Source organism: Mustela nivalis (genome assembly GCF_964662115.1).
Source record: "Mustela nivalis genome assembly, chromosome: 1".
In the NCBI taxonomy this organism is placed as follows: domain Eukaryota; kingdom Metazoa; phylum Chordata; class Mammalia; order Carnivora; family Mustelidae; genus Mustela; species Mustela nivalis.
The window spans coordinates 39,728,412-39,754,975 of NC_139020.1; the positions used below are offsets into that span (position 1 = coordinate 39,728,412).

Below are 26,564 nucleotides of genomic sequence, written 5' to 3' on the forward strand. Positions count from 1 at the left end.
TATAATTTTGTTGATGTAAAATTATGAATACTATAGGGATGTATAACTAAAATGCCAAAGTCTCCTATAATCTACCTGTAGAGAATTAACCATTTTTAATCAGTCCTACTGGCTCAATATTCAGGTTATTTATTTTTATTAACTGAATCCCTCAATTTAGCACATGAACTATGTGTGGATCACTTTTTATAATTCTCTCATTTTAAATAACTTCTTCATTTTTTTAAAATTTTACTTTAAAGTAATCTCCATACCCAACATAAGACTCAAACTCACAACCCCAAGATCAAGAGTCATATGCTTTACTAAGTGAGCCAGCCAGGTGCCCCTAAAAAACTTCTTCAATTATAGACCACCTATCAATTCAACCTTGTCAAACAGGAAAGCTTATTCAGTTTAATTTGACAGTAAAAAATAAAAACCATTTTTAATTTCTTTTTTTTAAGATTTTACTTATTTATTTGACAGATAGAGAGTATAAGTAGGCAGAGCAGCAGGCAGAGGAAGAGGGAGAAGCAAACTCCCCAGTGAGCAGGGAGCCCGACGCTGGGCTCGATCCCAGGACCCTGGGATCATGACCCGAGCTGAAGGCAGCTGCTTAACTGACTGAGACAACCAGGCGCCCCTCAGTGTCACTTCTTATTAAACCCCCCTCTTTCCTGCCTCCTCCTGGACACACACTCTGTACTCTCACAGAAAGAACAAATTTGCTTTATCCATTTCGTATCCTTTCACACCCCTAGACAAGTCATTTCTTCCATTCTATCTTCCCACTTCATCCTGAAACTCTTACAGATACCTCTTGCTGGTAATTCTTGCTATTCTCAACCAACTTTGTGATGCGTATTTATGCAACCTATTTATTATACTTACCTCAGTAAGTAAACCATTGGATTAAAGGTATGTCTCTCCAACACTGTGAGGCTGGCACAAATTAAGTGCTGAACAATTAGTTTATTAACTGAGTGAGTGGATGGATAGATCAATGGATGGATAATGGGTGCATGGTGCATGGTTGGATGAATGGATGGCTAAAAAAATAGATGAATGTATGACAAGATGCATAGTTAAATGGGTATGAAAGCATGTAGAACATGTAGAAGTTGCCATGATGATTAAACACAATAATATCAGAAAAGGAGGTCTTATGCTCCCTAATTTCAAACTGTATTACAAAGCTACAGTTATCAAAATAGTGTGGTACTGGCACAAAAAGAGATATAGATCAATATAATAGAATAGAGAGCCCAGAAGGAAACCCAAACTTTTATGGTCAATTAATCTACAACAAAAAGGGCAAGAACTTCCCGTGGCAAAGACACTACTTCTTTCAAATAAATAAATGGTGTTGGAAAAACTGAACAACTGGGTGCAGAGTAAAACTGGACGACTTTCTTATACCATATACAAAAATAAGCTCAAAATAGGTTAAATATTTAAATGTAAGAACAGAACCATAAAACTTCTAGAAGAAAACAGGCAGTTAACTCTTGGAATTGGTCTGAGCAATTTTTTGGCAGGTGGGGGGGGGGAATCTCTCTCCTCAGGTAAGAGCAACAAAAGTAAAAATAAACAAATGGGACTATATCCAACTAAAAAACTTTTGCAGAGTGAGGGAAACCATCAATAAGACAAAAAGGTAATACACTGAATGGGAGAAGATATTTGTAAGTGATATGTGATAAGAGGTTAATATCCAAAATATACAAAGAACTCACACAACTCAAAATTTAAAAAAAACAAGTAATCAAAAAATGGGCAGAGGATCTGAATAGACATTTCTCAAAAAAAGATATACAAATGGCTAACAAATAATGAAAAGATGTTCAACATCACTGATCACCAGAGAAACACAATTCCAAACCACAGACCACAGTGAAATATTAACTCACTATGTCAGAATGACTATTATCAAAAAAATAAGAAATAACAAGTAATGAGAAGTACATGGAGAAAAGGGAACCCTCATACACAGTTGGTGGAAATGCAAAATGGTATAGGCAATATGGAAAACAGTATGGAGGTTTCTCAAAAAATTAAAACTGGAACTATCATAAAATCCAGCAATACCTGTTCTGGATATTTATCTAAAAAAAAATGAAAACACTAATTTAAAAAGACACAAGCACCCCTATGTTCATTTTAGCATTATATACAATAACCAATGTATGAAAATAAGCTAACTGTCCATTAATAGATCAACAGGTAAAGAATATGTGGTATATATTTACATGGTGGAATATTACACAGTCATAAAAAATGAAACCTTGCCATTTGCAACAACATGGATGGACCTAAAGAATAATATGCTAAGTGAAATAGGTCAGAGAAATAACAAATAATATAGGAGTTCACTTTTATGTGGAATCTAAAAACAAAACAAATGAACAAGCAAAACAGAAACAGACTCATAAATACAAAAACAATCCAATGGTTGCCAGTGGGGAGTATGATAGGTAGGGATAAGATAAGGTAAGAGTATATATATTTTTTAAGATTTTATTTAATTATTTAAGAGAGAGCAGAGTGAGAGAGAGAGAGCACATGAGTAGGGGGGAGGGGCAGAGAAAGAGAGAAGCAGGCACCCTGCTTGAGCAGGGAGCCCAACGTGGGACTTAATTCCAGAACCCTTGGATCATGATCTGAACAAAGGCAGATGCTTAACAGACTAAGACACCTAGGCGCTCCAAGAGGGGAACAGTATTAAAAGGCACAAACTTCTACTTATAAAATAGACACAATGGGATATTTCCCACATAGGGAATATAGTTAATAATATTAAAGACTATGTATGTTGACAGATGGTAGCTAGATTTATCATGGTGATCACTTTGTAAAGTATATAAATGTTGAAAGTGTACTATGTTGTACACCTGAAATTAATATAATATTGCATGTCAACTGCACTTCAAATAAATAACAGAAAGGGTTAATATTGATACAAATTTTATGCCCTAGGAAAATATTATTTATTTATTTTTCTATTTTTATGTTTTTATTGTTTTTAGAGGGGTAGGCGCAGAGGGAGAGGGAGAGAGAGAATCTTAAGCAGGCTCCACACCCAGTGCAGAACCTGATTTGAGGCTCAGCCTCCCAACCCTGAGATCATGACCTGAGCTGAAATCAAAAGTTGGATGCTTAACTGAGCCACCCAGGCATCCCACAAATTTTTTTAAAAGAAGAAAAAAATGTTCTAATTATAGTTCTTTATATGAACTGCTTACACTTGTATCTAATTATCATTCATTCATGAATAAATTATTAGCGTGCCCAGATGGCTCAGTCAGTTATGCATCTGCCTTTTGCTCAGGTCATGATCTCAGGGTCCAGTCCCATGTCCCATTCTCTGCTGAGAGCGAGCCTGCTTCTCCTTCTCCTTCTGCCCCTTCCCCCACTCCTGCTCCCTATGAATAAATAAATAAATAAATAAAATCTTTTAAAAAATAAAACTTGAAAAAAGAATAAATTATTATATTTATCATTAAATATATGCCTGATTAACTGCTTTTACTTGAATTAAGAACAATGTGCTTGTGTGTCCAGGTACTTATAATTTCCATTCTGTTATCACTATATTTTATATTATATCATACTATATTATTAGTATTATCTGTGAATATGATTCATGCCTCATATTATCCTCAATGGGGTACTTGCCTTTCTAGGATTAGTAACTGTCTATTGCTAATCTGAACACTTCAATATATCGGGAGACTACATTTATCATTCTCCCATTGTTACTCTGCACTCATTCTCCCATTGTTACTCTGCACATGGCAGTGTTGAAATCTTCCCTAAAATAAATACTATTTTCTAGTGGAGCTTCATATGCTTAAGACAAAAAAAAAAAAAAAAAAATCATAAAGATATTAGGAGAGTAACCAACACTGATACTACCATGGGTTACTGACTAATATCTTTTTGGACCAGGTAAGGTAAGGTGTTAAGCCTGGGAAACTAACATCAGACATGGCTCTTACCTTCCAGGGGATGAGTTTCAAGGAGAATTTAGACAAAATAGCTGCTATAAATTCTTACAAGGAAACAAAATGGGCTAAAAATGAAATAAGTGAAAAATCCCAAATTACAATGTGATAAGACTTCAGAGAGAGAGGTCAATACAAATCTGTACCAAGTGAGCTAATTGTGTAGTCTTAGGGTGTGGAATGGTAGAGCCCAGAATTCATCTTCAGTTTTCTCTTCCCAGCCTTTCTTTCATTTTAAGATACAAAAATGAAGCCCAGGAATACTAAATTACTTGAAGCCTTGAGGAGTTTTTTATAGGTTTTATAGCCTTTATAGATTTTGTCTCATGCATATGTTTGTCCTATAGGCACAAAGACAATGGGTAAGAATCAGTTGGCATATGTCATAAAGCTAAATCATAATTCATGTCTCAGGAGGTTAACTACTGGTAAGATTAAGGTAATATGTTATTACAATATGATTCAGCTCTCTAACATTCTAGTTTTTACTAGAAAAAAATAGGTACCTAGCATGAGCCAGGCTGGCTGATAAAACTACAGAGATATGGTAGCTGACCGTTTTTTTTCCCCCTTGGGAACTCTGTATTTCATTTTACCTGTTGTTTTTTTTTTTAATGCTTTTGATTTACATACATTTTTTACTCATTCCTCTGAGTTATAATTATTTGTCTGCTGACGTTCTTTTTAAAAATGTTTATTAATAACTCAGAGAAATTCAAATTATACTTTAAAAAATAGATCTTTGGATGTTTGAAAGACTGATTTAGCAGTAATTTCTGAGGCAGAGTATTGGTTAATAGTGTGTGTTTTCCCTCCTTGAGAAATAGCATTGATCCCTTTACGAGGGAACTATTTCCTTTTTTGTTCTGAAATTGTAACAAGATTTTGCTGTGAGAAACAAAGCATGAAATATACTTAATATGCTTCAGGAAGTAAACACTGACATTAAATTTTCTGTGACAGAGATAATTTTTATCATCTGTGGTCCACTTTTAGCCTTATGAATTTTTATTCATCAAAATTAATATAAATAACACAAGTAAGGATGGTCCTCTGACAATGCTAGAGCCAAGCCAAATAATATATTAAGGAAACAAAATCAACTTATTTTCTGACTCTTAGACACAAAGGAGAAAATGCCTTAAGTATTTTTATGTCAACATTGTTAATACACCATGGTATATTTTAGGTGCACTTTCTTTTGACTACAATAAATACTCAGAATTCTTTCATTAATACAGCTTTTTAAAAATGTTCACACTAATTTAAGAAACAAAACAGAGAATCACAGGAGAAGAGAGGGGGGAAAATCAAAACAAAACCAGAGAGGGAGACAAAACCATAAGAGACTCTTAATCATAGGAAACAAACTGAGGGCTGGCTGAGAGGGAGGACGGTAGAGGGTTGGGGTAACTGGGGTACCTGGGAGGGCACGTGATATAATATAATGAGCACTGGGTGTTACGTAAGACTGCTGAATCACAGACCTCTACCTCTGAAACCAATAATACATTATATGTTAATTAATTCAATATAAACTTTTAAAAAAATATTTTTTATAAACATATATTTTTATCCCCAGGGGTACAGGTCTGTGAATCACCAGGTTTACACACTTCACAGCACTCACCAAAGCACATACCCTCCCCAATGTCCATAATCCCACCCCCTTCTCCCAAACCCCCTCCCCCCAGCAACCCTCAGTTTGTTTTGTGAGATTAAGAGTCACTTATGGTTTGTCTCCCTCCCAATCCCATCTTGTTTCATTTATTCTTCTCCTACCCACTTAAGCCTCCATGTTGCATCACCACTTCCTCAAATGTTCACACTAATCTATTCTTGGTAGCTACTTCCTTAGTTTTTTGTTTTATTTATAACAAAATGAAAACTTGTTAATTTACGAAGGACACAATTGTATGTTAATAAAAACTAAAGCTCATACAGGAAACCTATACATCAATATTTGTATTTTATTTGTATTTATTGTATTTATTATATTTATACATCAATTATACAAGCAAATTTTATTGCTAGATATTTACTCAACATATATATCCAGTATATACACTTATGTATTCTCCAAAGGAAAAATAAAAGAAGGCCCCCAGCAGCTTTGTTTGCAATATATCAAAAACTGAAAACAACCCAAATGTCCATCAGTAGTAGAACAGATAAATTGTAGTATATTCATACAATAAAATAATATACAGCAGTAAAAACAAAAAACAAAAAAACTAACAACCACTGCATACAACCATATGACTATCACAATTATAATGTTGAGCAAAAGAATCAAGCATAATAGAATATATTCATATCACATGTTCACATTTATATAAAATTCAAATACTAGCAAGTTAATACAATGGTGAAATTAAGAAGAGTGGTTACCTTTTATTTGGCTTGGTTAGCATTTAGAAGGACACAGGGGACATTCTCACCTGCTTACAGTGTTCTTCTACAGGCTGATCTGAGAGGTGGTATATGATATGTTCATTTTTTAAAAATCCATAAAACTATACATGGAGGACTTGCTCACTTTTCTGTATAGTTTTATTCTTTAATAAAAATATTTGTCCAAAAAACAAAGAAAAGGAATTGGTGCCACTTACATTAACTGTTGGCTTAGACTTATCTAATATTCCCTACTCAAAACCTGACTTTTTCTCTTCTTTTGTCCACTGTTTCTTGATTTTTTAAACATATCTATTTTCTTTTCTCTCATGGATATATAGGTTGAGATCATTGGTTGTAAGAAAAATTTTGTGTGGCCCTCTCAAAGAAATAACTGCCATAAAAACGAATTGTAGAATGTTTGAATTCTTCCCAAGACAATATTGACTGTCATCAAAATATTTTTTAGATGGATTTCTCCTAAAGTGTGTTATTACTAATTGTCATTATTTTGATTTGTCGTTATTTTAGGAGAGCAAGGCAAATCCCATTCAAGGGCTTAGAGGTGAAACTTTTTCTATTTTAAACAATTTTTATTTGGCAAAGATGGAAACAGTCACTCCACTTTTCCTTTTGAGAAATTGGCACCAAGGTAGCATTTTAAAAAGTTTTAAAGTAAAATGCCTAAAGGCTAGACTGTAGATTTAAGGACACACACTTAGGTGATAAACCACAAAGAAACACAGGGATTTCCTATCTATCTATGCAAGTCAACATAAGAGTTATAGTTGCGAAAAGAATAAGGGCCATGACTGGGATTAGGAGCGAAGAGGCACTCCTGAGATGGCTGGCAAGGCCCTTTTTCTTGACCTGGATGATGGCTACAAGAGTGTTCACCTTAAAAAATTCATTTAAGTATACATTTGTTTTGTGTTTGATTTGACAATAAAAATTTTAAAATAAAGTAAAATGCTTAAATTTTCACTTGAAAACAAAAAGTATCCCAATGTCAGAGTCTGGGGGAAAAAATACCAGAGATTATAATGATAAACTAACTTTTCAAAATCGGTCTTCTGTAACTCACATTCATTTAACCTGTTTATTATAGGGTCTCATGAAACTTACCTGTCCTTCTCTACCTGTGTTGATATCAAACTATATGTTTTTTAAAAAGCAATCACTTCAGGTGACTAGAAATAATAGCAATTGAACAAGTCATTATAGGACTGTTATGACAAAAATAGTTTTCTCATATTCAATTTTTTAAAAAATCCTTTTCTGTTGACAGTCTACTGAAAATGTTGTTTGCTGAACTGTTTTAGTTTTAATTAGTAGCCATGAAGAGTTAATGACATTTTTAATCAAATGATTTGAACACAAAATTTAAGCAGCTAAGTTTTTATAACAAAAAAATAATGAGTTGTCCAAGACAAAATTAGTTTGTAAGATCTTGTTAAACCACAGCAAATTTGTCATACTTTAAAGGTAAAAATAACCATAGTGACCATTTATTCTATAAACAATTTATTCTATAAACAATTGTTCTTATCTACTATAAGAATGCACTATTCTAGGTTAAAAGCTGTGCAGGAAAGAAGGAATAAGTAAAGTAAATATTAAATAACTAGATTGGAAGCAAAAGAATAAAAAACCATAATACTAGCATTAAATATAGGTAAATAATAATGTGGTTTCTGAATAGGGAGGACTTTTTAGCATAAAAGCAATGGAAGAAATAGCAAAGAGATAAGATATTCTGGAACACTGGTACTTTATTTTCAGCAGTTCAATACATTTTAAGGAAACAAAAAGAATGAGATTGATGACTCTTGGATTAAAATGCCAATGAATCTTGTATTTTGTGAAAAATAGCCACATTGTTATGTAATTGCTAGGAAATGTTTGAAATGTTTATGTAGCTAGCATCAGCTGGTCAGGAAAGTCTTCTCAGGATCTTGTCCACAGAGAAATTTGATTTGTTTACTTAGATATTATTTTAAAAATTCCCCAACTGGGATAAATGTCACAGCAATATTTTAGTCATGGTGATATAATTAGTTTCCAAGAACTATCTGATAACTTAAATGTATTTGGAAGCTATAATGTAGTTGCTGTATTCTGAATAAAATTATATTTTGAGAGAGAATTCTAGAAATATTTAGAGTTATGTCCATTTCCCTTCTCATATCCTATATCCTCTTCCGTATGCTCTAGTTTCAATAAATCTTATCTGAACAGTATTAAGAGATGTCCAATCCGTGTCTGCTAAATGAATGGAAGAACAAAACATGTAGGTGTTTGTGAATCTTTAGAATTTAATGCTCATCTTCTTCTCAGGGAAAAAGACTTGCTATTTCTCTAATTGCCTTATACATGCCAAAGAGAGATTAGTCTTGTAAAAATTCTTGCCTGGAAATCTTTTATCCTTTTCTTAATGGTGGAAAACCTTTCTTAAAAAGTTAAATTACAATGTTTTATGGTGAGTGTTGTGAAGTGTGTGAACCTGGCGATTCACAGACCTGTACCTCTGGGGCTAATGATACAGTATATGTTTGTAAAAAAAAAATTTTTTTTAAATAAAAAAATTAAATTATAGTAATCCCCCATATCCACAAGGGATACATTGTCAAGACTCCCAGTGGATGCCTGAACACACAAATTATACCAAACCCTATTTATGCTATATTTCTTCCCATACATACACACCCATAATAAAGTTTAATTATAAATTAGGCACAGTAAGGGGCTAACAACAGTAATAATATAGAAAAATTATAACAATATACTTCAATAAAAGGTGAATGGGGTTTCTTTCTTTAAAAATATCTTATTGACTGTACTCACCCTTCTTGTGCTGACATGAGAGAATTACATTCCTACATGATGAGGTGAAGTGAGGTAATTGACAAAAGTGTTGTGATGTAGCATTAGACCACTACTGATCTTCTGGTGATATGTCAGGAGGATCATCTGCTTCAGAACTGTGATCAGTCTTGGGTAACAGAACCTGTAGAAAGGAAAACTGCAGATCAGGAGGCACTGCTGTAATTATAGAGAAATTTTGTAACCAAAAGGTAAAGCATTTTTATTGTGCATTAGATATTTCCACATAGATTATTTCACATTTTAATAGGGTAGTAGATATTGGTAATGTTTCCCAATCTCTTCTTTTCTTCTGCTTCTGGGTCTGCGGAAGACCATATTTTCCTACCCCTTAAAGTTAATCGTGGTCTTTTATGTAGTTCTGACAAATGAAATGCGAGGGGAGGTTTTGTGTCACAGGCAGTAAGGACTGGTACCCAACTATCTAGCCCATTCTTCCCCTCCTGTGCAAAGCAGATATGGAGTGACTACATGGAAAAGAGCCCCCAATCAACCCATATTGAACTTGCAGAGTGAGCAAGAATTTTTGTTTTAAGTCACTGAAATTTTGGTGTTTATTACCATAGCATAACCTAGTTCATATGTTTCAGAATATCACTGGTCTGTCTCCATATATGATCTTTCTTCAAGACCATATATGCATTCACTAACAGTGAGGGAAAAAAAAAAAAAAAACCCAGATTGTATTCACAATATGCTTTAGCTCCTTGATTTAAAAGTAGAACAAGTCATTGGTATGTGTTTAAGATTCAAATCATCAAAGTATAGTTTCCCTTTCTCCGTCCCTTTAGAAGTTCCCTATTGGTAGATAGATACTTGGTAGAAATTCAAGAGCCCTGGAGATACAGCATCAGTTTCTATAAGAAGGATTGAGTTCAGGTATAAAATATAAACCAAAAAAAAAAAAAAATTCCTTAAACATGATAATTTATTTTCTTTCATGTAAAAGTAGCTAAACTTGAAATCTGGGGCTCACATGGTAGATCCACAGTGTCTCCAGAAATCTAAGTTTTATCTTTCTGTTCTGCCTTCCTCAGTTCATGATTTTATCTTCCAGATTACCCCTTGGCCTAAGATAGCTACCATAGCCCCTACACTGACATGTAGCAGAAAGAGGAAAATGACAAAGGAGTGTCCCATCCAGCCTTCCTTAAGCAGCCTTCATGATTCTTCCTGGAAATTCTTGACACCTCCTTTTATATCTCATTGGGCAGAACTCGGTCACATAAACTCACTGACCTGCAAATGTAGCTTGAAAATATAGTCTCTTAGCTAGAATTAAAAGAGGGTTGGATATTAAATAGCAGCTACAATCTGGGTCACACTCCTTGCCAAAGAATCTATCCCATGTTGGCTATAATAATAACTTAGTATATAAAAATTCTTTTAACCCCTTAAAATCTAACTACTATCCCTGCTTAAACTTCGTATACATAATGACATCACTCTCTTAACTATTATACCTTTTTCTTTTTTCTTTTTTTTAATTTTGATTTCTGTGTTTTTTTCTCTTTTCTTGATAAACTAAATGATCCTTTTTTATTTCAAATCCTATTGACACATATTACAATGTGAAACTCATAATTTTACTCTCTCCTGCTTCTCCTCCTGCCTCCTTGATTGTTCTTTTCCTCACATTTTAATTTACTATCTCACGTGGCATCCTCCACACCTCAAGACTTGGTCTTTATACAATTCTACATATATATACAATTGAGCTTTTTTCCTATATATGTATATAGATAAGACTCTTCTTGGAACAATATCTTTCCTGTCTCCCACTTGTCAACACAGCCTCAACTATGTATTTATATGCTCCCATAGTAACCCATTTTGGTTTATCAGAACACTCATAATATTCTAATTATTAGTTTGTTTACATGTCCCCTATTCTGTGGGCCTCTTATGATGAAACACTGATCATCACAAATCTTTGTATTCTAGACTATTTGGAAACCCCAAAAGGTATATTATATTTAGAAATCTCAAATATTACATTTTGTAAAACTACTTGTTCTTTGAGTAAAGAAAGAAAAAAAATGAATATGAGCCTTTCTCATGCAAATTTATTCTGATTTTCCTTTCTATTTGTTCTCTTTGTACACATACCAGTCAGGATTTGCAAATACCTCAACTGAATCACTGCAATTATTCATTTATTATGCAACAAACATTTATAGATGTCTACCTATGCAAAGCATAGTGCCAGATACTGGAGATCCAAAGTAAATATGACAGGGAACAGTGCAGAGCAAATAAGCCCTCAATGACTTGAATACACAGTAATGTCAATTAATTTTACAGATGGTAATTCTACACTGCATTAATTTTAAAGCATTTTTTAAACTATTGCATCAGAGGTAATCATGAAATGTGTAAATAACCTCCTCTAGGGCCTTAATAAATAATTTTGTATAATCATTTTCTGTGCCTTAAATTGTGTATACTAATATCTGCAGTTTAGATAACCTCCATTTACTTCTAATTGAAAAATACATAAATGCTTTCTTCAGCTACATAGTGAAATTTGTGAATCAAATATGCTTTAGTTGGATGGCTCTACCAGTTCTAAGTCATAATTTTAGAAGATTTTGGATCACTTATTTATATACTTCTTTTAAATTTCATAATTAAATATGATTTCCTGTATCCCTAAAAATGAGTATTTCCACTTGGATGGATACAGCTCACTCATATAGAGTCAGTTCATGTACAAAAACAAATCGTGCTGTTTTCAATGGTGCATACATAATCTTGCCCTAGAAACACTGCTGAAATGAACTGCCTTCCATGGGTTTTGATTCTCTTCACTTTATGCTTTGGTTTTAGTCCTTTCATTCTTTGCCTATTTATCTTTTAGCAACTTACTTTTCTTCCCGCGAGATAAAAACACAAAAACAAGGCAAGACCACTGTTCTTTGGGAGAAGGACCAGAAAACATTAACTTGTAAAGAGGGAGAAAGAAATACACATTTTGTGTGTGTGTAGGTGCAGCTTATCAGTTCCAGGTGCCTAGAAGGCTGTCAGTGAAAAAGAACCATCTCAGTCTAACAGTTCCCCAGAGCAGCTCTCTTGGTGATAATGTTGTGAAATCACATCCATTTTTATCGCAAGAATGCAATGTGTGAGTTCAGAAAAATGAGACGTCTTACTTTTTATATTGCTTTGTCAGCCAGACATAAACAGGGATATGAGGCTTGATGGATTTAGATTTGAGGAGTGAGAACCTTAGGCTAACAGGAATCAGCTATGTCTGGAAGCAAGGTTCAGTAGTTAAGGTATTTGCCTTTCAAACCACACTGTAGTTGTAATGAGTGCAACAATAAGGACCAGCCCTGTAAAGTGCATGGCACCTGACACTTTACTGGTACAATGCAATCCTCAGCAAAACAGTGACAGAATTCTGCATCAAGGTAGAATTTGCCCTGACTTGGACCTGTCGGTGAAAATATGGTGTCTTGAAAGACAAGGGAGAGTATCACTGGCTGCCATTTTGGTTGGTCTTTTTCGGCTCTTAAGGTCCTCCAGACACTAAATGTTATTGTACCCTCCAAACCAGATACCTTACTCACCCAATGCACTTTCTACAATATTCTGTTGGCTCAGGTTCTTTGAGTTTCAGTTAATACAATCTAATTATAGCTATTTGACCAAAAGGGATATTTGGATACTGGTAATTTCAAATGAGCCCTACTCTTCAGATAACATTAATAGGAGTACATCTAAGCATAAGAAGTTAGAGACTCTTCATCCAAAGGGATTAAAAGTCTTACTGGTATACTAGCAGTAAGTCTAGGTCTTTCAAATAAAAGTAGTGGAAAAACAAATAAATAAATAATAAAAGAAAATAAAAGTAGTGAGAAGTTATTTTCCAAAAATGAAACCAAATATCATAGTAAAGTACGGATTTTAAAGTCAGAAAATTTATTATATTTTTCCACTTTCATTTAAATATTCAACAGATATTTACCATATATTTATTATAAGCCGAAGACATTGCACCTACTAACTGTAAGATGTTAGATAGTTCTTTTAACTCTCTTGAACCTCAGTTTCTTTCTTTATTTAAGACAGAGATTTTTTTTTTAAGATTTTATTTATTTATTTGACAGACAGAGATCACAAGTAGGCAGAGAGGCAGGCAGAGAGAGGAGGAAGCAACCTCCCTGTTGAGCAGAGATCCCAATGTGGGCTCCATCCCAGGACCCTGGGATCATGACCCAAGCCAAAGGCAGAGGCTTAACCCACTGAGCCACCCAGATGCCTTGGAGACAGAGATTTTTTAAATCCCTTACTGGGGATCCAGATGAAATAACATATAAAAAAACATTCTAAACCCTAAAACACTGTCCTAATATCAATTATTGGAAGTCCTTTTACTTTACAATCTTACCTTAAATTGACTTTGTCCTTCTGTATTCATCTGGTAGATTGAGTTAATTTTACGTGCTGAGTGACTATTTCTGGTGTCCACAGAAATAAGTGCTTGTGCCTAATGACACTGGAAGGCCTACCAAAAATTAAAATATCACAATTAATAGGAATTACCACAATTGCCTTCTCAACTCTAAATATTCCAGACTTGAGTTAATCCACAGTTAGTGATCACTACACAAGGACTCCTTTAAGTGAAAAATAAAAGGTAGATTCAAGAGATAGAGAGTCTCTCTGAAAGAAAAAAAATCTTCTAACTGTTAAATGAATGCCTGACCTCACTGGATAATGGGCTACTAAAAAAAAAAAGTGTACAAATAGCATTTATTTGACAATGGTAGAGACTTGACTACGTCAGCTGTATTATATAAGAATATAAACATATTGTTCATTTTCTCCAGTTGTGATAATGGCATTGTAGTTAGATAGTAAAATGACAAGCCACAGAATGGGAGACAATCCACAAAACATATAAATGGCTAAATATTTGTGTCCAGAATATACAAACAGCAAGTAACAGTAACAAAAATGAATGAGAGGTTGAGATAATGTGAGGTGTATAAAAATAAAGGCTAACACATACTGAGAACTTAACATTTGCCAAGCAATGCTATGCCAAGTTGTAGCAAAAACTGTGCTTCGCCTGGGTCCCCTCAGATCTCTAATGCCTTTTCTGTGGAAAAAACACCCTCAGCAGCCCTTAAGCTGGAGGACTGACCTTGAGCATCTGGAGCTGGCCCCTGTCTCACCAGAAGTACCTGGGAGTTTATGTCCCCTTAACCCAAAGTGAAAAACCAGTGACTGACTGGTGCAGGGACCTGTGCCTTGAGTAGGATAACTCTGAGGTGATATTTACACCCCATCTTGTGAAATCGGGCCAAGGCTACCCTCAGTAGGGCTTTGCATTTTGACTTCTTTCCCCAGGTCTCTTGTTGGTTTCTCCCAGGATATAACTTCCTCAGAAATCACTGGCACACAAATCTTCATCTCAGGGTCTGTTTCTGAAAAATCCAATATAAGATAAAGCAGTTTATCATGTGTTATTTCTTTTCATCTTCACAACATCCCTAAAAGGAAAGCTAAGCAACTTATCTTAAGAAGGACAAAGTTGGAATGACACCTGAGTGGCTCAGTTAGTTAAGTGTCAGACTCTTGATTAGAGCTCAAGTCATGATCTCAGGGTCATGGGATCAAGCCCAACATCAAGCTCATCACTCAGAGGGAAGTCTGCTGGAGACTCTCCCTCTCCTTCTGCCCCTTCCCTGCACTCTCTCTCTCTCTCAAATAAATAAATCTTAAAAAATAAAAAAGTCCAGTGGTGCCTAATTAACTCCATCAGTTAAGCTGCTGACTCTTGATTTTGGCTCAGGTCATGTTCTCAGGGTCCTGGGATTGAGCCTCATTTGGGCTCCGCACTCAGGGGAGGAGTCTGCTTCAAGATTCTCTTTTTCCCTCTACCCCTCCCCCTGCTCTCTCTCTCCCTCAAATAAATAAATAAATCTAGAAGAAGAAGTGTGGGGGGAGGAGGGGAAGAAAATGAAGGAAGTTCGATTAAAAATTCAGAATATGAAGGTGTTTAGGTGGCCCAGTTGGTTAAGCATCTGCCTTTAGCTCAGGTCATGAGCCCAGTGTCCTGAGCTCAAGCCCCACATCAGGTTCCTTGCTCAAGAGGAAGCCTACCTTCCCCTCTTCCTCTGCCACTCACCCTCCTTGTGCTCTCTGTCTCTCTTTCTCTTTGTCAAATAAATTTAAAAAAAAAAATCTTAAAAAAAAATTCAGGACATCTGTTTTTAAAACTCATGCTCTTAGACTCTTAATGTCACAAAACAAACTGAGGGTGGCTGGGAGGTAGGGGTAGGGAGATGGTGGTGAGGTTATGGACACTGGGGAGGGTATGTGCTATGGTGAGTGCTGTGAAGTGTATAAACCTGGCGATTCACAGACCTATACCCCTGGAGCTAATAATACATTATATGTTAATAAAATAAAATAAAATAAAATAAAATAAAATAAAATAACTCATGCTCTTAACCATTACTTCACAAAAGTGGGACCTTATTGGCAGAGAACATGAGGGGCTTGACAAGGAGCCAAAAACCTAAGAGAAGAAGAGCGGGAGTTAGGGTGCTACCTGACCTCCCTCATCTTCATGTCACTGCCTGTAGTAAGAGGCTCCATCACTAGGTAGCTTGGCATCACACTGTTCCTTAAGAGTTGACTTCCCTTTCCTCTCCTGACCCAGAAGAAGGGAGGACAGGTAATTTGTCACTATTATCTCCTAGTTTTCACCTAAAAAATTCCCTCAGGGCGACGCTGCTGCAATGGGACTGTCCTCACTAAGGATTTCCCACTAAATTAACTTGCTTTGTTCAGTCAAAAGACTTATGAACTGGAAATTTAAAACTTGAAAATTCTTTATTGGGTTAAAATATTCTACGAAATGTACTTCAGTTAAAATTTAGAATGATCAAATAATCTAGACGCAAACCATTGGTGTTTCATTAATTTTGTTTTGTTGAAAAATACTAAAATCATAAAGTTGTGAGAGATTTCATTAAATATCTCCATGTTAGAAATTTATTTAATGGCTGCACATGAAATAATTTGGGGAAAGAAACTGCTGTCTTTAAGAAGTTTAGGCTTAATACCAATCCCCACATTTTTAGAGTTTCTCAATGTTTGCCAATACCCCCATCACATACTTTAAATAATGCACTAATACTCTGACAAATTTTACACAATGGAGAATTTTTCTTAAAGATTTTATTTATTCATTTAATTGACAGAGAAAGACAGCAAGAGAGGGAACACAAGCAGAGGAAGTGGAAGAGAGAGAAGCAGCTTTCCCGGTGAGCAGGGAGCCCACGCGTGGCTCCCTCCCAGGAACCGGGATCATGACCTGAGTCGAAGGCGGAGACTCAACGACTGAGCCACCCAGGCGCCCCACACAATTTTTTTTTTTTTATTTTTAAGAATTTTTATTGTTTTCTATCAGGCACCCTGAGAATTTTTTTAAAAGAATACAGCTATGCACTCAGAATCTAAAATTAAATGCCCTATCTTCTATTATATCATTTTAATATAGAAATTTAATATAGAAAATTAAGCAAGTAAAAGTGAACAATGGCGGGACGCCTGAGTGGCTCAGTTGGTTAAGCGGCTGCCTTCGGCTCAGGTCATGATCCCAGCGTCCTGGAATCGAGTCCCACATCCGGCTCCTTGCTTGGCGGGGAGCCTGCTTCTCCCTCTACCTCTGCCTGCCATTCTGTCTGCCTGTGCTCGCTCGCTCTCTCTCCCTCTCTCTCTCTCTCTCTGACAAATAAATAAATAAAATCTTTAAAAAAAAATGTGAACAATTGCAAATGACACTATGGATACACTGTATTTTGATTGAAAGATTAGAATTTCTTCTTCAGCAATCTGAGTCTCCATGCCTCCTTGAATTTCAGCTTAGTTTTTTGTTTTGTTTTGTTTTGTTTTGTTTTTTTGATCCATTACTAAGTCATTTATTCTACTGGATGAAAGGTAATAATTATTTAACTTTTTAAGATAAATGAGTAAGTGACTTAGAAAAAAAATAATAATTTTTCTTTTTTTATAACACTCCAGTGAAAGACTAACCATGGAGTGGAGAGAAAAATCTGTGATATTTCTAACCAAATGATGCAGCAGACCTTCTGAAAATAGTAAATTATAAAACATAAATGAGAGCTAGAGTGAATTTCAAAGCACATAAATACATAATTTAAAGTTGATTTTATATATGAAATCATGGAATGTAAACAACTGAAGTAAGTTTTACTTGGGGTTCAGAACAGCTGCTGCTCTTAATAACAAACCTGTTTTATAACACACTGGCAAATACATAAATCCATTTGTTTGACTGATACTCATTTTATCTTGAAATCATAATATTGATTATGGAAAATTTATTTTTTCTTTCCCCTCATCTATGGTCTCCATAATTTTTGTAATAGGAGTGTCTTAAATAACAAGAAAAAAAATACTTCACAAAAACTGTAGGGGTGTCTGGGTGGTTCATTCAGTTAAGTGTCTACCTTTGGCTCAAGTCATGATCCCAGGGTCCTCGGATTGAGCTGCTCTCTGCTCAGCAGGGAGCCTGCGTCTCCCTCTGCTTCTCCCCATTTGTGCTTTCTCTCTCCTGTCATAAATAAATAAAATCTTTAAAAAAAAAAAACCCTGTACAAATGATTTCACAAAATTAATGGAATATTAATTTATTCATATTTGAGGAAATACTGGTGTATATTAGTTCATACAAACTCTGTAAATATTGGCATTGATTAGTATTTTGAATAAGAAATGAGGAAATACAACTTGAAAATATTGAACATTAATACCAGTGATATTTATATGATTATACCTGATCCTACATAGTAAATACTTTATTCTAAGTTCTGTTTAAAATTTTGAAAAGTCTCAAAGTTACCATTCTAAAAACCAATTATTATATTTTTCTGTAGATACAGAAAGTTTAAAAAAGATAAAGCTAAAATTATAATGCCCATTTATAATTTATTTTTCCAAGTCCTTGGATTTATTTTATTCTTAATTAAAGCTCCAAAAAAATTTTTGAAAACTACCACAGAAATATAATTAAATAAAAGAACTTGTAATCTTGCCATCCAAAGAATATATTATACTATAGCAGTTGAATGTAGTTCATTGTTATTTATAAGTATAAAACAAATGTAATTTTTCTAACTTTTCTAAAATCAAATGTTTATTCAAACATTTAAAAAAATTGAATGTACAGATAAATGTAGCTAAAAGGATAGACATAATTCACATATAAACTAAGTCCAGGGAGGAGTGAAAAGGAAAAGAAAAATGAAGTTCTGTCCCCAAATAATCTGAATTGTTAATTTTCTGATTGAATGGCTCTGTTGAAAATAGTCATGGATATCTTAAGTCTAGGAATACTCTTGACCTTGCTCACCAAGCATTTCTTTCAATGAGTATCTATGAACACTTCAAGATTAAATCTGTAATTTAAAATAATCAATTTATGGTATTATTTGATACCATTATTTCTGCCAATAAGTACTATTATTGCCATCACACTATTTTCTTCTCTGTTATTCATTCAGAGTAATTTGAAATTTTCATTACTGGAAGGAGTATGTTAAACAGAAGTCTTTTTTATTTCGAATTGCCTTTATCTTAGATGTTCAAGTATAGGAGAAAAGTGGTTTGGATAGATAGCTTAAGAAAACATGAATATATGTGACGTGCTATAATAGTTTTCTCATAATTAACAAAAAATAAATTAATCGACATCTTACATTATAATTTTAATTCTAAGAGGAAATTATTGACACTTTTCTTTTTTTTCAATGAACTTAAAACTAATTTCACATACAATATTTACATAAAATCATAACATTTAGAAAATTAAAAATATTTCTGTTAGCTATAGCCATAAATGTCTAAGGTACAGAAAATATTAGAGAAGCTCAATAGTATGGTATATAAAAAGTTTGGGTTCTGGAGTGCAAAAGGCCAACAACAGCCACTTCCCGCTGCAAGCCTCTGGGAAAATTATTTAAATTTTCTAATCTTTATTTACTTCATTTGTAAAATGGGATAACAACTACCACCCAGGAATTTGATGAAGATTAGTGGAGATAATGTATATGAAAACTAAAATGCTTGGCACAAAGTAATTGCTCAAAAATATTAGCCATTTTTATACTTATTATTGTAATTATTATCTCATTATGACAAGGTTAGTGACCATTGAACCAGATTAATGAAATGCTAATGTCTTTCTCTTAATATGCCCAGCCAAAATAAAGTTGATGTGTGACCTTAAATTTGGTTTATTATTACAAAATCAAAGTTTGAAATTGTCAGAATCAAATCTTCTGCTTATCAAACCATACGTATGATTTTATCAAAGAATGAAATTTTTCTACACTAATCTTACAGCCTTACTTCATTGAAAAAACTTACATTCAGAAAAATATTACAAAACATTAGGCTTATTCTAACATCCTAGAGGAATAAAGAGAAGTAAATATAGCTGATCTTTGGTTTTAAAAGTTCTGAATTTTAGGTTGACTATTTTCACTGCTTCACTCATTCTGGCTGAGTTGTCCCCTGTTTTCAGAGCAGCCTAGTTAATGACTATGAGATCTGTGTCTAAATGGACTTGAAAGACCAAAAGCCAGGTACCCTTACTTAAAAATGAAGAGGTCACTAGAATAAAAAGCCTCCAGGATATTGTACTGTTCTATATCTTTGTCCTATTAAATTACTTCTTCATTAAATCCATTTATGCAAAAACTTTAAGTTTCAAGTAAGAGGAGGACTTAGGAAAAATCACATTTTAGTTCTCCTACCAGCTGGTATCCTTTTTTATATTGCTTTTTTAAAATCACTATTTCAGGATTATTCTGTAAAGACTTTAATTTTTAATATTATGTTTGCTTTTTGAGAACAGAACTGAAAGCCATGTTATAGAATTTTGCTTTTGAGGTACTTACTAAACCCCAATAACACTCTCATTATTGTTAAACACTAAAACCTTATTCTGAGCATATTTACTAAGGTCTATAAAAAAGGAAGTATATTTATTTTCAGATGAGTTATACAAACTATTCTGTGTCTACCAAATTTTGCATCTCTAAATTCAATCAATGTTTATTTACCTCAGCTTAGGTTTTAGAAATTACAGTTTTTGAAGACAAATCTCAAACCAGAATGCCAGCTTGCTTAATTAAGTCTTTGGTAAATTTGTTCTTCAGAGCCAAAAGAGTTTGTGTACACACAGACCCACACAGACCCAAAAGAAGTTCATTGTATTGCCAAGTAGACTGGAGATGCTTCCTGGCACAGTTTCTAATACTGCCCTACAAATAACTCCATTCTAAATACTTAGAAAATTATTAAGGACCTAAGGGCCTCCACTCCTGACAACCGTCAGTTACAAAGAATAGGAGTAGCTTGAATGTATGGATCTATATCTCAAGGAAAGAAGGTCATTTTAAGATCTATATCCATGCCTCTCCTGGCCCAATCTTTGGAAAGACAACTGGTTCAGAAAGATAGGCTGCTGTAAGGGACTGCCAAACTCCTTCAAGTCCAATCTACGTGTGGAGGGAAAGATGTCACAGTGAGAAAATAATAAAGTTCAAATGAAAGCCATTACCATCTGTCTTCTGTCTCATAGACCAGCAGAACAAGCTGGCCTTCTTGTTTCTTATTGCTACTTCCAGACCTTTATTGTCTCACCAGGAGTCTAAACCCTCCCCCCTTGAAGTTCACACCAACTTCTTTACATCACTCTTCCTGTGACCTCCTTAGTACCATTAAGGACCTAAAGTCAGGAGTCAGAGGTTTTTAGAATTTGATTTTTTTTTCTTTTTTTTTTTAGATTTTATTTATTTATTCGACAGAGAGAGATCACAAGTAGGCAGAGAGGCAGGCAGAGAGAGAGAGGAGGAAGCAGGTTCCCTGCCAAGCAGAGAGCCTGATTCGGAACTGGATCCCAGAACCCTGAGATCATGACTAAAGCTGAAGGCAGAGGCTTTAACCCTCTGAGCCACCCAGGCGCCCCTTTAGAATTTGATTTCTTAAGTCTTGTTTTTCCCCCATTTCCTCTCAGGACCCTTGGGTATTCAAAACATTAAACCTTGTACCTTCACAGTTCCCAGTTTAAATGATTTTTACATATATTCTAATTTTTCCTCTCATAAGTACTTTCACACCTTGTACTTTTCCTATTACTCCAATCTGGTCAGTTGGAGAAACTTCTAGTTCCTAAATCTGGTGTTTTAAAACTAATTTCTTCTTTCAGACTTTCATTCACTCATAACAAACTCTTAATTTCTTCTGGTTTTTCAGAGTTCATCAGCATGTCCCAGTTTCGCTTTCTTCTGGGTTCATCCTGAACCTCAGGATCATAATCAGTTATCCCCTCACAAGCCACACTGTCTCAAATTCCCCTGACTAGTGGCCAATCTCCAAAACTTGGGAAGCCCTAGCAATTGTTTATACTACTGAGGGCACGTGGTATCAGTTGATAACTATCACCATGATTTCAAACTTTAGGCCTTTACACATTTTATCAAAGATACCCAGTTTAGTGCTTGGACCATTATATTATTTATAGTAACAGTAATATATTAAAGTTCACTGTGGGCTAGGTACTCTAGATTTTAATTAATCTTCCCAACATTTTAGTTAATCCTCCCAACAACCCTAGGACACAGATACTATTACCATCCTCAGAGTAAAATGATCAAAGCAGACTTAAGGAAGTCCACACCATTTAATAAATACTTGCTAAAGAAACTAATTAATGTATATTGTTACATTGCCACAAACTTTTTTCTTAAATAAACATTATTCAGTTTGGGTTCATAGTAAAATTGAGTGAAAGGTACAAAGATTTCCCTTATGCACCTCTGCCTTGTCCACAGTCAGTATCACAGTCATTGCCAACATTCCCCACCAGAGTGGTTCATTTGTCAACAACTGATGAACCTCCACTGACACATCATTGTATCCCAGAGTCCATAATTTACAATAGCGTTTTCCCTTAGCATTGTGCATTTTTGGGGTTTAGACAAATTTAACCATGTACCCACCATTATAGATTTATACAGAATGTATCATTGCCTTTATGTATTCACCCCTCCTTGTCCTCTTAACCTCTGGCAAGCACTGTCTCCATAGTTTTACTTTTACCTTTACCATAGACTTACCTTTTACCTTTTCCAGAACATCATGATTGATTTTTTAAAAAGATTTTTAAATCTTTTTAAAATATCAATAATTATTTCTGATCTGAATTTTTAAAAAGCAGTGGAGAAGCTTATTAAAATTTGTTCGTTTTCCTGTCTGCAAACCTTTATCTTACTCCCATCTTATATCATACCTGGTATTTGTAGACCATCAATTCTTTCCAGGTTCTCCAATATAAACTGGTTCTGCTCTATGCTGTGTTCTGCTTGGTAAATATTCTGGGCTGTGTCTGATCTGCTTTAGGGCCTCAATTATTACGCCCTCATCTATTTTTTTGTTTTATTTTTGCCTATCTAGTTTATTGAGGGTAATTTGCATAAGATTACTTATTTCAATTTAAAATGTAAAATTCTATGAATTTTAATGGTTGTATATACCAAGAAACCACCACCATAATCAAGTTACACACTTAAACTATCTTCAAAAGATTCATCGAGCCTCTTTGTAGTCCTTCCCTCTCTTTGTCCCTGGAATCATCAACCATTGATCTGCTTTTTGGCAGCTAAATTAGTTTACATTCTACATAAGTGTTATAAAATGTACTCCTTTTTGTTTGGCTTCTCCAACTCAGTACAATTTTGAGATTCGTCCGTGTTTTTCTTATGTATCAGTAGTTTGTTGCTTTATACTGAGTCGCAATCAATGGTACAAATGACATATTTTGTTTATCCATTCACCTTCATGGACATTTGGGTTGCTTCCCAGTTTGCGGTGGTTATGAATAAAGTGTATTGAACATTCACGTGCAAGGCTTTTTGTGGACATATATTTTCATTTCTCATGAGAAAGATCTAGAAATGGAATGGCTGGATCATATGCCATGTTTATGTTTAAGATTATTTTTTAATGCAGAGTTTTCCAAAGTAGTTGTATTATTTTATACTCCCATTGATAGTACATGAGAATTCTACTTGCTTCATATTCTTACCAGTGATTGGTATTTTCCATCTTTTTAGTACTAGCCATTCTAGTGATGATTTCATTATTATTTTAAATTAAATTTCCCTGATGACTATGATGTTGACTGTATTCCATGAAGTTTGGGCTATTCAAATATCTGCTTTTGTGAGTTGTCTTTTAAACCATGTGTCTACCTTTTAAAAGGAATTATTTTTCTCACTATCATGTTATAAAAGATTCTTATATATTCTGGATATAAATCTTTTCTCATTTATATGTCAAATGGACATTGTCTCACATTCTGTGGCTAGATATTTTATTTAAGAATGTTTTTTAGAGGGGTGCCTGGGTGGTTCAGTAGGTTAAAGCCTCTGCCTTCGGCTCAGGTCATGATCCCAGGGTCCTGGGATAAAACCCCACATCAGTCTCTCTGCTCAGTGGGGAGCCTGCTTCCCCCTCTCTTTCTGCCTGCCTCTCTGCCTACTTATGATCTCTGTCAAATAGATAAATAAAACCTAAAATAAATATTTTCCAGAAAAAAAGATTAGAACATCAATAAATTCTAATTTAATGATTTTCTTTCACTATGCTTTGTATTAATTAATCCTATCTTTGAAAACTTTTAGAAGTCTAAAGTGACTAAGATTTTTTCCTATGTTTTACTTAAAAAGTTTTAAAACTTTGGTATTTAATTTTATGTATGTGATTCAAGTTATATTTTATTCATTGATGATGGACAAATATTCACTTTTTTCCTTATGGATAGCCAGGTTTTTCAGCATGATTTATTGAAAAAACTTTCCTTGGATTACCTTGGCACCTTCTTCAAAATTTATTGACCATATATTTCCAGTATTTGCAGTTTTCAGATCCCTCCAATGCCCTGTGCTGTTTCTAGGACCCCCCCTTTTTTTGGATTTTTAAGTTTTTAATTCCAATTAGTTAAAATACAGTGTTATATTAGTTTTAGGTATAGAATATAGTGATTCAATAGTTTCAATATATCACCCTGCACTTACCGCAACAAGTGCTCTCCTTAATCCCCATTACCTATTTAACCCATCCCCCATCCATCTCCTCTCTGTTAACCATTAATTTGTTCTTTATAGTTAAGAGTCTGTTTCTTTAAAAAAGAATCCATTTCTTAATTTCTTTTTTCTTCTTGTTTGTTTTGTTTCTTAAATTCCACATGAGTGAAATCATACGGTATGTCTGTCTTTGACTTATTTTGCTTAGAATTATATTCAGTAGCTCTATCCATGTCGTAGCAAATGGCAAGATTTCATTCTTTTTTATGGCTGAGTAATATTCCATTGTGTGCCACTTCTTTATCCATTCAATAATTGATGGACACGGGGCTGCTTCCATATCTTGGCTATTATAAATAATGCTGCTATAAACATAGGGCTGCATGTATCCCTTTGAATTAATTTTCTTGTATTCGCTATTATAAATAATGCTGCTATAAACATAGGGCTGCATGTATCCCTTTGAATTAATTTTCTTGTATTCTTTGAGTAAATACCCACTGGTACCATTGCTGAGTCATAGGGTAGATCTATTTTTAACTTTTTGAGAAGCTCCATAGTATTCTCCACAGTGGCTACACCAGTTTGCATTCCATCAACAGTACAAGAGGGTTCCTTTTTCTCCACATCGTGCCAACACAGGTTATTTCTTATGTTTTTTATTTTAGTCATACTAACAAGTATGAGATGATATCTCATTGTAGTTTTGATTTGCATTTCTCTGATGGTAAGGGGTTGTGAGCATCTTTTCATGTGTCTGTTGGCTATATAGATGTCTTCTTTGGAGAAATGTCTGTTCATAGCTCCTGACCATTTTTTGATGGACTATTTATTTCTTGGGTGTTGAGTTGTATCAGATCTTTATATATTTGGGATACTAATCCTTTATCAAATATATCATTCACAAATATCTCCTCCCATTCAGTAGGTTGCCTTTTAGTTCTGTCACTTATTTCCTTCACTGTGCAAGACATTTTTATTTTGATGAAGTCCCAATATAGTTTACTTTTGCTTTTGTTTCCCTTGCCTCAGTAGACATATCTAGGAAGATGTTGCTATTGCTAATATCAAAGAGGTTAGAGGTTAGCACCTGTGTTCTCTTCTGGGATTTTTAGGTTTTTAGATCTCACATTTAGGTCTTTAATCCATGTTTAATGTATTTTTGTGTCTGGTGTAATACAGTGGTTCATTTCTTTCTTTTGCTTGTTCCTGTCCAATTTTCCCAACACCATTTGTTAAAATGACTGGCATTTTCCCATTGAATATTCTCTACTGCTTTGTCAAAGATTAGTTGATCATATAGTTAGATTTATTTCTGGGTTTTCTATTTTGTTCTATTGATCTATGTGTCTATTTTTGTGCTAGTACCATACTGTTTTGATTATGGCAGCTTTGTAATATAACTTGAAGTCTGGAATTCTGATGCCTTCAGCTTTGCTTTTCCTTTTCAAAATTTCTTTGGCTATTTGGAATCTTTTAGATTTTAGAATTGTTTGCTCTACTGTTTGAAGACTTTTTAAAGTATCCTTATGATTTATGCATCCATCTTCTCACCAATACTATACTGTCTTTATTACAATAACTTTAGAATATGCCTTGAGGGGCGCCTGGGTGGGCTCAGAGGATTAAAGCCCCTGCCTTCATCTTGGGTCTCCATCCCAGAGTCTTGGGATCGAGTCCCGCATCCAGCTCTCTGCTCAGCAGGGAGCCTGCTTCCTCCTCTCTCTTTGCCTGCTTCTCTGCCTACTTGTGATCTCTGTCTGTCAACTAAACAAATAAAATCTTTAGAAAAAAAAAATACATTAAAAAAAAAGAATATGCCTTGAAATCAAGAGCTATACATCCTTAAACTGTGTTATTCTTCTAAAAAGTAGGTTTAATTTTTCACTTAATTTTAGATCCAGCTTGCTAATTTCTTTTTTTTTTTTTTAAGATTTTACTTATTTATTTGACAGACAGAGATCAAAAGTAGGCAGAGAGGAAGGTAGAGAGAGAGGAAGGGAAGCAGGCTCCCTGCTGAGCAGAGAGCCCAATTCGGGGCTCCATCCCAGGACCCTGGGATCATGACCTGGGCCAAAGGCAGAGGCTTACTCCACTGAGCCACCCAGGTGCCCCTCAGCTTGCCAATTTCTAAAGTGAGTCTACTTGAATTTTGACTGGTACTAAT

General features: G+C 34.5%; 1 protein-coding gene across 4 annotated transcripts in view; it reads left to right on the forward strand.

The window, feature by feature from the left end:
• Nucleotides 1-26,564, forward strand: part of HTR1F (5-hydroxytryptamine receptor 1F) — a 128,367-nt gene that overhangs the window by 67,134 nt on the left and 34,669 nt on the right. For 3 of the 4 annotated variants that reach the window (XM_082743816.1, XM_082743819.1, XM_082743818.1), the window contains exon 3: nucleotides 16,484-16,546. The exons of the other annotated variant lie outside the window; for it this stretch is intronic. The gene's annotated coding sequence lies outside the window, so the exon portion shown is untranslated. The remainder of the gene's footprint in view (nucleotides 1-16,483; nucleotides 16,547-26,564) is intronic. 4 annotated transcript variants of the gene reach the window in all.